The 10,538-nt window shown below is 47.6% G+C and overlaps 1 pseudogene; it reads left to right on the top strand.

Annotated features, from left to right (window-relative positions):
- The first annotated feature begins 6,355 nt into the window (after nucleotides 1-6,355).
- LOC123160963 (uncharacterized) lies at nucleotides 6,356-9,990 on the top strand (annotated as a pseudogene).
- Nucleotides 9,991-10,538: the final 548 nt, after the last annotated feature.

Raw genomic sequence — 10,538 nt, 5'->3', positions numbered from 1 at the left:
GCGGTTTTTCAGCGGCGGACCGGGTCGGCGGTGGCGGGGTTCGCCGGCGTCGGAGAAGGGCGGCGGCGGCTCGGGCTCGACTGGAGCGGCGGCTCTGGTGGCCCGCGGCGAGGGCGGAGTGGACGGGGAGGGGCGGCGCTGAGCGGCGGACCCGATGGCGGTGGTGGCGGCGGCCGAGCGCGCCGGTGGAGCGCGGGGCGAGGCGGCGGATCTCGCCGGCGGCGGCGGCTATGCGGGAGCGGGCGGCGGCGGGAGCAGAGAGAGAGGGGGGGTCGGGGCGGAGCTATTTAAGAGGGGGGCGAGGAGGTGGCGTGGAGGATGGGTAGGAGGAGGCCGGAGGCGGCACGGCGTCCATGGCGGCGCGGCGGCGTGCGGGAGGCGGAGTCCCGCCCGGGAGGTCGGGGACGCGCGGGCGTCGGGCTGGACCGTGGCCTGGCTGGGTGCTGGGCCGGCCCAGTTCGGCGGAGGGTTTTTTTTGAAAAAAAAACAGAGAAAGAAATAATAAAAACAAAAGAAAATGAAAATATTATATAGGCATATAATATATCAAAATTTTCAGAAAAAGATTTCCTACAACAAGAACATTTTTGTAGAGTCAAATAAAATCCACAAAAATTTTAATAAATCAAACAGTGCTGCTGCCTTAATAAAATCCAATAAAAATCATTTTAAAAATACCAAAATAATTTCAAATTTATTTTTCTCCAATTTTCCGATGTAGGGAATCATTTTACCCTAATTTCTGTATATTTTATTTTTGAAGAAAAATAATTTGAATAAAACTCAAATAACTCCAATATTGAAAAATAATTTCAATGGGACTTTGAATATATCCTTTGAAACTCCCAACTCATATTTCATATGTTTTGAAGAAGTCATTTTATCTTTGCTCGTGAAAATCATTGAGTTGCATAGAGTTTTAGAATTGGAAATATTCTCAAATGAAATTCAGATATTTTCAACACCCCTTTTCATTTATATAAATGGAAGAAGTCATGTCATCTTCTCTCCAGGGTTTTGTGGTGAAAAGAATTTGAATTCATGGAGATCATAAAAGAAAAATGAAAGTTTGGGAAAGTCCTTTTATTCCCTCTCCTTTAACTTTCAAAAGATTTCGAATTCCACTCACTTTCAGTCAATCAATCAAACAATCAATCCAATCTATCTGTTTATTATAACATTCCAAAATTTAGAATTTTGGGATGTTACAGATCCGGACGATTCTAAATCGCAAACCGGATACGTATTTACATTGAACGGTGGAGCTGTCAGTTGGTGCAGTTCTAAACAAAGCGTCGTGGCGGGATCTACATGTGAAGCGGAGTACATAGCTGCTTCGGAAGCAGCAAATGAAGGAGTCTGGATGAAGGAGTTCATATCCGATCTAGGTGTCATACCTAGTGCATCGGGTCCTATGAAAATCTTTTGTGACAATACTGGTGCAATTGCCTTGGCAAAGGAATCCAGATTTCACAAGAGAACCAAGCACATCAAAAGACGCTTCAATTCCATCCGGGATTTAGTCCAGGTGGGAGACATAGAAATTTGCAAGATACATACAGATCTGAATGTTAAAGACCCGTTGACTAAGCCTCTTCCACGAGCAAAACATGATCAGCACCAAGGCTCCATGGGTGTAAGAATCATTACTGTGTAATCTAGATTATTGACTCTAGTGCAAGTGGGAGACCGAAGGAAATATGCCCTAGAGGCAATAATAAAGTATTATTTATTTCCTTGTATCATGATAAATGTTTATTATTCATGCTAGAATTGTATTAACCGGAAACATAATACATGTGTGAATATATAGACAAAGAGAGTGTCACTAGTATGCCTCTACTTGACTAGCTCGTTAATCAAAGATGGTTATGTTTCCTAGCCATAGACATAAGTTGTCATTTGATTAACGAGATCACCTCATTAGGAGAATGACGTGATTGACTTGACCCATTCTGTTAGCTTAGCACTTGATCGTTTAGTATGTTGCTATTGCTTTCTTCATGACTTATACATGTTCCTATGACTATGAGATTATGCAACTCCCGTTTACCGGAGGAACACTTTGTGTGCTACCAAACGTCACAACATAAATGGGTGATTATAAAGGTGCTCTACAGGTGTCTCCAAAGGTACTTGTTGGGTTGGCGTATTTCGAGATTAGGATTTGTCACTCCAATTGTCGGAGAGGTATCTCTGGGCCCACTCGGTAATGCACATCACTATAAGCCTTGCAAGCATTGTGACTAATGAGTTAGTTGCGGGATGATGTGTTACGGAACGAGTAAAGAGACTTGCCGGTAACGAGATTGAACTAGGTATCGAGATACCGACGATCAAATCTCGGGCAAGTAACATACCGGTGACAAAGGGAACAACGTATGTTGTTATGCGGTCTGACCGATAAAGATCTTCGTAGAATATGTGGGAGCCAATATGGGCATCCAGGTCCCGCTATTGGTTATTGACCGGAGACGTGTCTCGGTCATGTCTACATAGTTCTCGAACCCGTAGAGTCCACACGCTTAACGTTACGATGACAGTTTTATTGAGTTTTGATGTACCGAAGGAGTTCGGAGTCCCGGATGAGGTCGGGGATATGACGAGGAGTCTCGAAATGGTCGAGACGTAAAGATCGATATATTGGACGACTATATTCGGACTTCGGAAAGGTTCCGAGTGATTCGGGTATTTTTCGGAGTACCGGAGAGTTACGGGAATTCGTATTGGGCCTTAATGGGCCATACGGGAAAGGAGAGAAAGGCCTCAAAAGGTGGCCGCACCCCTCCCCATGGTCTGGTCTGAATTGGACTAGGGAAGGGGGGCGCACCCTTCCTTCTTTCTCCTTCCCCCTTCCCTTCTCCTACTCCCACAAGGAAAGGAGGAGTCCTACTCCCGGTGGGAGTAGGACTCCCCAATATGGCGCGCCTCTCCCCTTGGCCGGCTGCCTCCCCCTTGCTCCTTTATATACGGGGTCAGGGGGCACCCCAGAGACACAACAATTGATCCTTGAGATCTCTTAGCCGTGTGCGGTGCCCCCCTCCACCATATTACACCTCGATAATACCGTTGCGGAGCTTAGGCGAAGCCCTGCGTCGGTGGAACATCATCATTGTCACCACGCCGTCGTGCTGACGAAACTCTCCCTCAACACTCGGCTGGATCGGAGTTCGAGGGACGTCATCGAGCTGAACGTGTGTAGAACTCAGAGGTGCCGTACGTTCCGTACTTGATCGGTCGGATCGTGAAGACGTACGACTACATCAACCGCGTTGTGATAACGCTTCCCCTGTCGGTCAACGAGGGTACGTGGAAAACACTCTCCCCTCTCGTTGCTATGCATCACCATGATCTTGCGTGTGCGTAGGAAATTTTTTGAAATTACTACGTTCCCCAACACGTCGGTATCCCAATACCTCGTTCAATCTCGTTGCCGGCAAGTCACTTTACTCGTTCCGTAATGCATGATCCCGTGACCAACTACTTGGTCACATTGAGCTCATTATGATGATGCATTACCGAGTGGGCCCAGAGATACCTCTTCGTCATATGGAGTGACAAATCCCAGTCTCGATCCGTGCCAACCCAACAGACACTTTCGGAGATACCTGTAGTGCACCTTTATAGCCACCCAGTTACGTTGTGACGTTTGGTACACCCAAAGCATTCCTACGGCATCCGGGAGTTGCACGATCTCATGGTCTAAGGAAATGATACTTGACATTAGAAAAGTTTTAGCAAACGAACTACACGATCTAGTGCTATGCTTAGGATTGGGTCTTGTCCATCACATCATTCTCCTAATGATGTGATCCCGTTATCAATGACATCCAATGTCCATGGTCAGGAAACCGTAACCATCTATTGATCAACGAGCTAGTCAACTAGAGGCTCACTAGGGACTTGTTGTGGTCTATGTATTCACACATGTATAACGATTTCCGGATAACACAATTATAGCATGAACAATAGATAATTATCATGAACAAGGAAATATAATAATAACCAGTTTATTATTGCCTCTAGGGCATATTTCCAACAGTCGTGGTGGGCGGCCACCATACGTACGCCTTAGTCCATCATCGTACATGTCATGCTTGCCACCACCTCCACCCCTCCCGCCACCACCACGGTAACTACCACCAGCGCCGTCATTGTAACCACCACCATAGCCTCCACGGTAACCTCCATCACCGCCACGGTATCCATCGTGGCCATCACGACGGAAGTAACCACCAAGGTCACGGTTGTCCCTCCTATGTTGTGGCTGTTGGATGCGGCTCCTCTTGTGGCTTCTCCTAGAACGTCTCCCATGTCACTAGTGCAGAAAAGCCTAACTATGGCGTGAAAAAAATGGCCTTGCTCGCGTGGACATCCGATGCCACTAATATGGCGCCACTGTTAAAATATAGTGGTGGCGCTGGATACCACGTCAGCAGTATTTGAAATTCTAATGGCGTGCCACGTGGCCAACACCAGTAGTAGTGTATCTTACCACTATCATTATTAACAGAAATGGGTTCAGACTGTATTCCTGATGAGAGATTTGGTTCATTTTCAATCTTTCGTGATGAGCCATGTTTCCTTTTTCGCTGGAACATGTGATGGATGCATGGGATGTTGGTTTCCTGACCGTACTCTATATTAAGCTTTCATTCTACTACCCGAATTTGATGACTTTTGATATATATTTTTCCACCACTGATGTGTCTATGCTGTTCTTGATATCGGTTGCTCACTGCACCAAATGAATTTGTACAATCTTGCTTGCTTGTTCACATTTTTCAAGTTGTGATGCCAATTCTTGTGTGGACCGGATATAACATTGATATTTCGTGCAAATAAACGGTTTAAAATAACAATCTTGTAAATGAAACAAGCATAAAAGGTGTTTTTATAATTTACACCATTCACCACCAGAAATAAGCTAAGATCCATAAACCTTTACAGACCCAATCGAATGAATTCCTCTGTTTTTTTTTCTTTTGAACCCAGCTTAAGCATATTTCACTCGGACAACTGGCTTATGCACAAGCTGAAGTTGTTCCTAACTCAGACTGGAGTTTTACCTCTGAAATAATTGATCTGTCATCTCCTTGCTACCCTTGATTTGCAATATCAGTAAGTGATATGTCTGAATCTTGATCTAAGAGCCAACCACTACTCCGTGGCTTTGCCCCTAGCATCAGTAAGTGATATGTCTGATTTGCAATAACAACGGGTGATCAACCCTTCCAACAGCAGAGTGGCGGCGCACCATCAACAGCGGTGCCGGCAATGCGGGCCCCGCCCGCGGTCTCTACGGCCAATTTCGTGTCTGCCTCCGAGTTCTCTGTTGACTTTTCTATGACATAGTTTTCATGGTTAATGTTCGCCTTAATTCGAAGGGATCGTGACGAGGATGCACAACGGAGGACGGGGAGTTTACCATGACGATGCAGAGTATATGCCCAAGCGCCAGTTCGCTGATTTTGGTGAGCTCTCCCTCTCTCAATCTCTCTGCCCCTTCACGAGGACGATGACCACCACTACATTTTCTTCTGTACCTACTACTCTACTCAACGCAGATAAGCAAACCAAGCATTTGTGAGGCGCAAACGACGTTCTCGTTTTTTTAGCTTGATAAGAGCCGTAACTAGTCCACTGACCACTCTACTTGATAGCCAAGTAGATACACTTATGGTCTTATAGCTTCAGCGCATGCGCCATCATGCGCCCAAAACCATACGTTTGTCTTATAGCTTCAGCATATGTGCCCAAAACCATACATTTGTCTTTTGATTTCACCCGTTACCCGTACCTCCAGATTTCTTCCCATACCTGTCACCTGGCCCGGTAAAATATACCCCTCTCAGGCGTAAATTTCAGAACAGCCATAAATATATCAGCAGCCTTATGTAATCTGCGTCCTGTGTTCAGATCATACACATTCACACAAAAAGAAAGGCAGAGGACGTGAGGAATTCACCAAATTGGACGCTTCCCTGTCTCTTTCGCAGCCGAGGCTTTTTTTTGTTTGTACTGTCAATGAGAGCTAGCTAGGGTTCACATGTTATGCACTATTAGTGGATCAACTTAGAAATGCCCATGTGCCAGTCTTATAATACTCCTTATCTCTAGAGTTAAGACTAAAGAGCAACTCTTGTCTTGAGTCTTGACTGGAAGCGTAGACTGTGCTCATTCTCCTCGATCTGCATATCTGCTGCGTGCCGGTATGTACATGCTCGATCATGGTTTTTGGTCCTTAATATCCTCTCTCTAGCATGCTGCAACACATACTAGAGCATGCTTGCATATGTGATATGAGTGTAGTAACAAACTAATCTTGATTGATGTGCCTGCAGGTGGTAGCAAAATGGCTGCAGCATTGGTCGAAGCTTGCGTGATGTGGTTGAGTGTCTATGTGTACCGGATAGTGCCGCTTCTCACCTTACTCATGCATCTCATCCTCGCCGTCTTCTCTGACAGCCGCCGGCGTGAAGGCAGAGGTTGGAAGAGAGTACTCGTGTGGGTGGCGTACCAGCTGACGGACTGGGGCCCGGCATATGTCATCGGCAACCTGTACCTTGAAACCTCACCGAGCGAGAAGATGATGGTCGCCTTCTGGGTCCCGTTCCTCCTGCTCCACCACGGCCGCCCGGACAACATCGGCGCCTATGCCATAGAGGACGCTAAGCTCTGGCTGCGCCTGCTCGTGTTAGACATCCCCTTGTCCGTGGGATCCTTCTTTGTTGTATACAGGTATATACTTGCCGAATGCACGGCCGGCTTGTATTTGCGCTGGGCGTCTGGCATCATGTTACCTTTGGGCATTTTGAAGCATCTCGAGAATACTCTGGCGCTACGGCGAAGCGAATTGGGCCACATTCGAGACAGAGGGTTTTCCAACAAGCAGATGTTCAACCTTGATGATTATAGAGATCAAGAGAAGCTGTCGGAACTCGAAGATGAGAAAGCCCTGCTGGTTGCTCATGAACTGTTCGAGATCTGCAAGGGAGCCTTCTGTGATTATCCGTCAAACATAAATCATGATGACATCATGAACATGTTCTCTGAAGATAGATGGGAGAGTATGTGCAAGGTCGTGGAGATGGAACTCTCCCTTATGTATGACATCCTCTACACAAAGGCAGCAGTGGTCCACACCTGGCATGGCTACGCTATCCGTCTGGCCTCGCCGCCATCGCGCTCCTGCTGTTTGGTCTCCACTGCAAAGAGAGCATGCCGACAGAAGATGAAGTTATCAGTTATGTATTGCTGTGTACGACCCTCCTCCTCGATGTGAGATGGCTGTTCAGAGCACTAGCGTCAGCATGGACACGTTCATACTTCGAACGTATGACATGCAATTGGTTGAAGCATGAATTTTGGTGCAAGGGAGGATGGAAGAAGCTCCGAAGGTTTGTCAAGTCGCTGTGCATTTCCCAGCTCTCCTTGTGGTTGTGGACATGTGCATGTCCCAAAGAGCCCAAAAGCTACAGAAGGTGGCCGGGCATCTTCGGGCAGTGTAACTTGTTGAGCCAGTGCACCGCTGGAAACAGGCACAACCTATACAGCATGCCTAGACTGGCGATTGAATGGGAAGGCCACTCGAGTTTGAGGGACTTTCAATGGGAAGACCATTCAAGAGGCCTTGAGATTCCAGACAGTGTCAAGAAGCTGGTGTTCCAAAACATATGGGAAAAGTTATTCCGTGATCCCGTGGAACTGGCGAAACGTGAGCGACAAAGCAACACTGATGATTCACCTCCAAGGCCACCAAACCACGACAAGCGCTGCCCGAGCTGCGGGAAGCTCCTCGGATATTGCACATGTCCAGGGTCACCGAACCACGATGAGCACTGCCCGAGCTGTGGGGAGCTCCCCGACTATTGCACATGTCATCCAACATCACCGAACCCCGACAAGGGCTGCTTCGATGTCTCATGTGGGCCTGTAAGGCCGCCGGGCTGCGGGAATCTCCCCAACTATTGCACATGTGTGAGTGACCCTGGTGGTCATTGGCTCATTGCCTTGGTATCCTGTATGGGCCTCCAGGGACGCCATACCCCAGGGAGCGGGTCTGCAATGGCATAGATGATGAGCCTGCTCTGTGTCCGCAATACCCCAGAGAGTGGATCTGCAACGGCGTGGAGGATCAGGCTGCTCCATGGCTGCAATACCAATACCCCAGGGAGCGGATTTGCAGCAGTGTCAACAATGAGCCCCCGAGGCTGCCTTACCCCTGGCAGGTCTGCGCTGGTATTAGAAATGCACCATTTGAAGAAAACGAATACAATGTGCAAGCAAGACCACACCATCACCCTGACGAGCAAGCTGCAGAGTACTCGCTCGAACTCTACGAGCAAGAAACTGATCGATGGAGGTATGATCGAGCCCCGCCTGAATCATATGAGCAAGTTAATCCATTGAGGCGTGTCCACACTCCACACCAGTTCCAGTTATGCTTGGGTCCCGCCAGACACTAAGCCTAAGGGCCAGTCAGATGAAGATATGGGCTTCCCTCCTGAGCTTCAAGAGGCTATCCTCATCCGGCACATCACTACAAATGTATTCCTCTCGTGCAGCTGCAGCTCCAGCCCCAGGATCACAGGAGAAGAGTCCAAAGAACAAGCAAAGGCGATCGAGCAGATGTCATATTATATGATGTTCCTCATCGCCAACCACCCCAAAATGCTACCAGATCTGGAAACACAGGAATGCAGCCATCTTTGATGGTGCCCGTCCTTCCACTGACGAGCTTGTGCAGCGGATCAAAGACGAGGCTCGCCGTTGGGCTAAGGCCGGCGACAAAGGTCTAGATAGGATCATCCATGTAACTTGATCTTTGTACCGAGGCTGAGCATCCTCCGCTGCTCGCTATGCACTCTCTCGGACGCCAAGTTGTGTACGCCCGAGTGAGCTGCACTCTGTATTCTTTTTCCACCTATCAATGAAATGATACGCTGCTCAGCGTATTTACGAAAAAAAAAATGCTACCAGGACTTACGCTCCACAGCCTGCATGAGAGAGCACGCTGTGCTGTGGTGGAGATATGGAAAGTGGCTAAACCCGCTAATTACACAACAAAAAAGAAGGATGTGGTTGCCATGTGGATGCTGGAAAATAGGGATAATCTTAATGACCCAAATTTCGGGGAAGGAATTCAAAGCATAGAAAAGAGTTATCTTGAGGGCCCAGGCATGACTATTGTGCGGGCAGGAACTGAACTTGTTGGGAAGCTGCTAGGCCTGCTGTTATGACCGGCATATTAGGTGGGCTGTGGCCCAGGTTATCTTATCGTTATTAGGGGCTTAGCCCAATTATCTTATCGGTATTAGGGTCGTTTTCTTAGGAGTAAGTAAACCTCCCTATATAAGGAGAGGAGATGTATCAATCTAATCAAGCAAGAAGCAATCAATATTTGCTCGGCTTCCCTTAGGGAGCCGGGAGACCTAAACCCTAGCCGCCTCCTGCCTTCGCTGCCGCTGCTCCCGCCGCAAGGACGGCGCCCAGCCGCCGGCCGCCGCGCAATCTCCTCCTCCCTCCTCCCTTCTTCCCTTACAGGCTACGCCCTAGACCGGGTAGAACCCTGGTTTCTACCACCTGCCGTCCAAGGGTGCAAAAAGTGAAATTGCCAAAGAAATTGGACGTATTGTGAAAACACTTGAACACTGGATTCCAGATTTGCAGAAACTTCCCAGCAAAGAAATTGCAGGTATGGTGAAAGGACTTGAACACTGGGATATGAAAGACATGTTGAAGTTCATCTTGGAAGCGTGGGTGCGTCTGCTCATGTTTGCGTCCATGTGGTGCAGCAGGGATTCTCATGCCAAGCGACTCAGCTGCGGTGGCGAGCTCACGCCCCTCATATGGATCATCACGGAACACACAAAGAACAGTGTCGTGAAAGACCATCTCCAGAAACTTTTCCGTTGGAAAATTCCATGTATTTTCCTTCAGTCCCTATTCATAGTCATTATCTCTGTTTTTTGCTGGTTTGGTGGTTGAACTCATGTGCTCTCCTTCAGTATCTTTGTCTGTATTTTTAGTCATGTTATCTCTGTTTTTTCTGATTTGGTGGCTGCACTCTGTAGTATCTCTGGTCTGTACTCTGTACCCATGTATCTCTGGATTAATTGGTCGTCGTTTCCTTGCGACGTTTGATCTGCATTACTAGTAAAGTGATGTGTCCGATGTTGATAGATAAAGATCGTGCCGTTGTTTTCTGTTGGTGTTGCTGCCTTACTTTGGTCTATATATGGAAAACGAGAAACAAATCTTGTTTTCAAAGCCTTCTACCTAGAGACCCTACTAATGTAATTTTTACTCTATGCTCTACATTGGATTCCTGGACTGTTCTGCAGAAAAAAGGTGTGCGGTGCTAAACATTCTTAGGGAAGTGACTAAGAGGTAGCCCAAGTGGCGCGTGATGTCTACAGAGGCGCTCATGACTGGAATCGTGTGTGCCTCAAAAGGCGCCCGGAACACAGAGACTTTTCACCCTTACTGAGAAGTATTTTCAATTTTTGCTGTACTCTGTATCGACACGGTGCCCC

The sequence above is a fragment of the Triticum aestivum genome, chromosome 1D (genome assembly GCF_018294505.1).
Source record: "Triticum aestivum cultivar Chinese Spring chromosome 1D, IWGSC CS RefSeq v2.1, whole genome shotgun sequence".
NCBI classification, from domain to species: domain Eukaryota; kingdom Viridiplantae; phylum Streptophyta; class Magnoliopsida; order Poales; family Poaceae; genus Triticum; species Triticum aestivum.
This window is presented reverse-complemented; position numbering and strand designations above follow the sequence as displayed.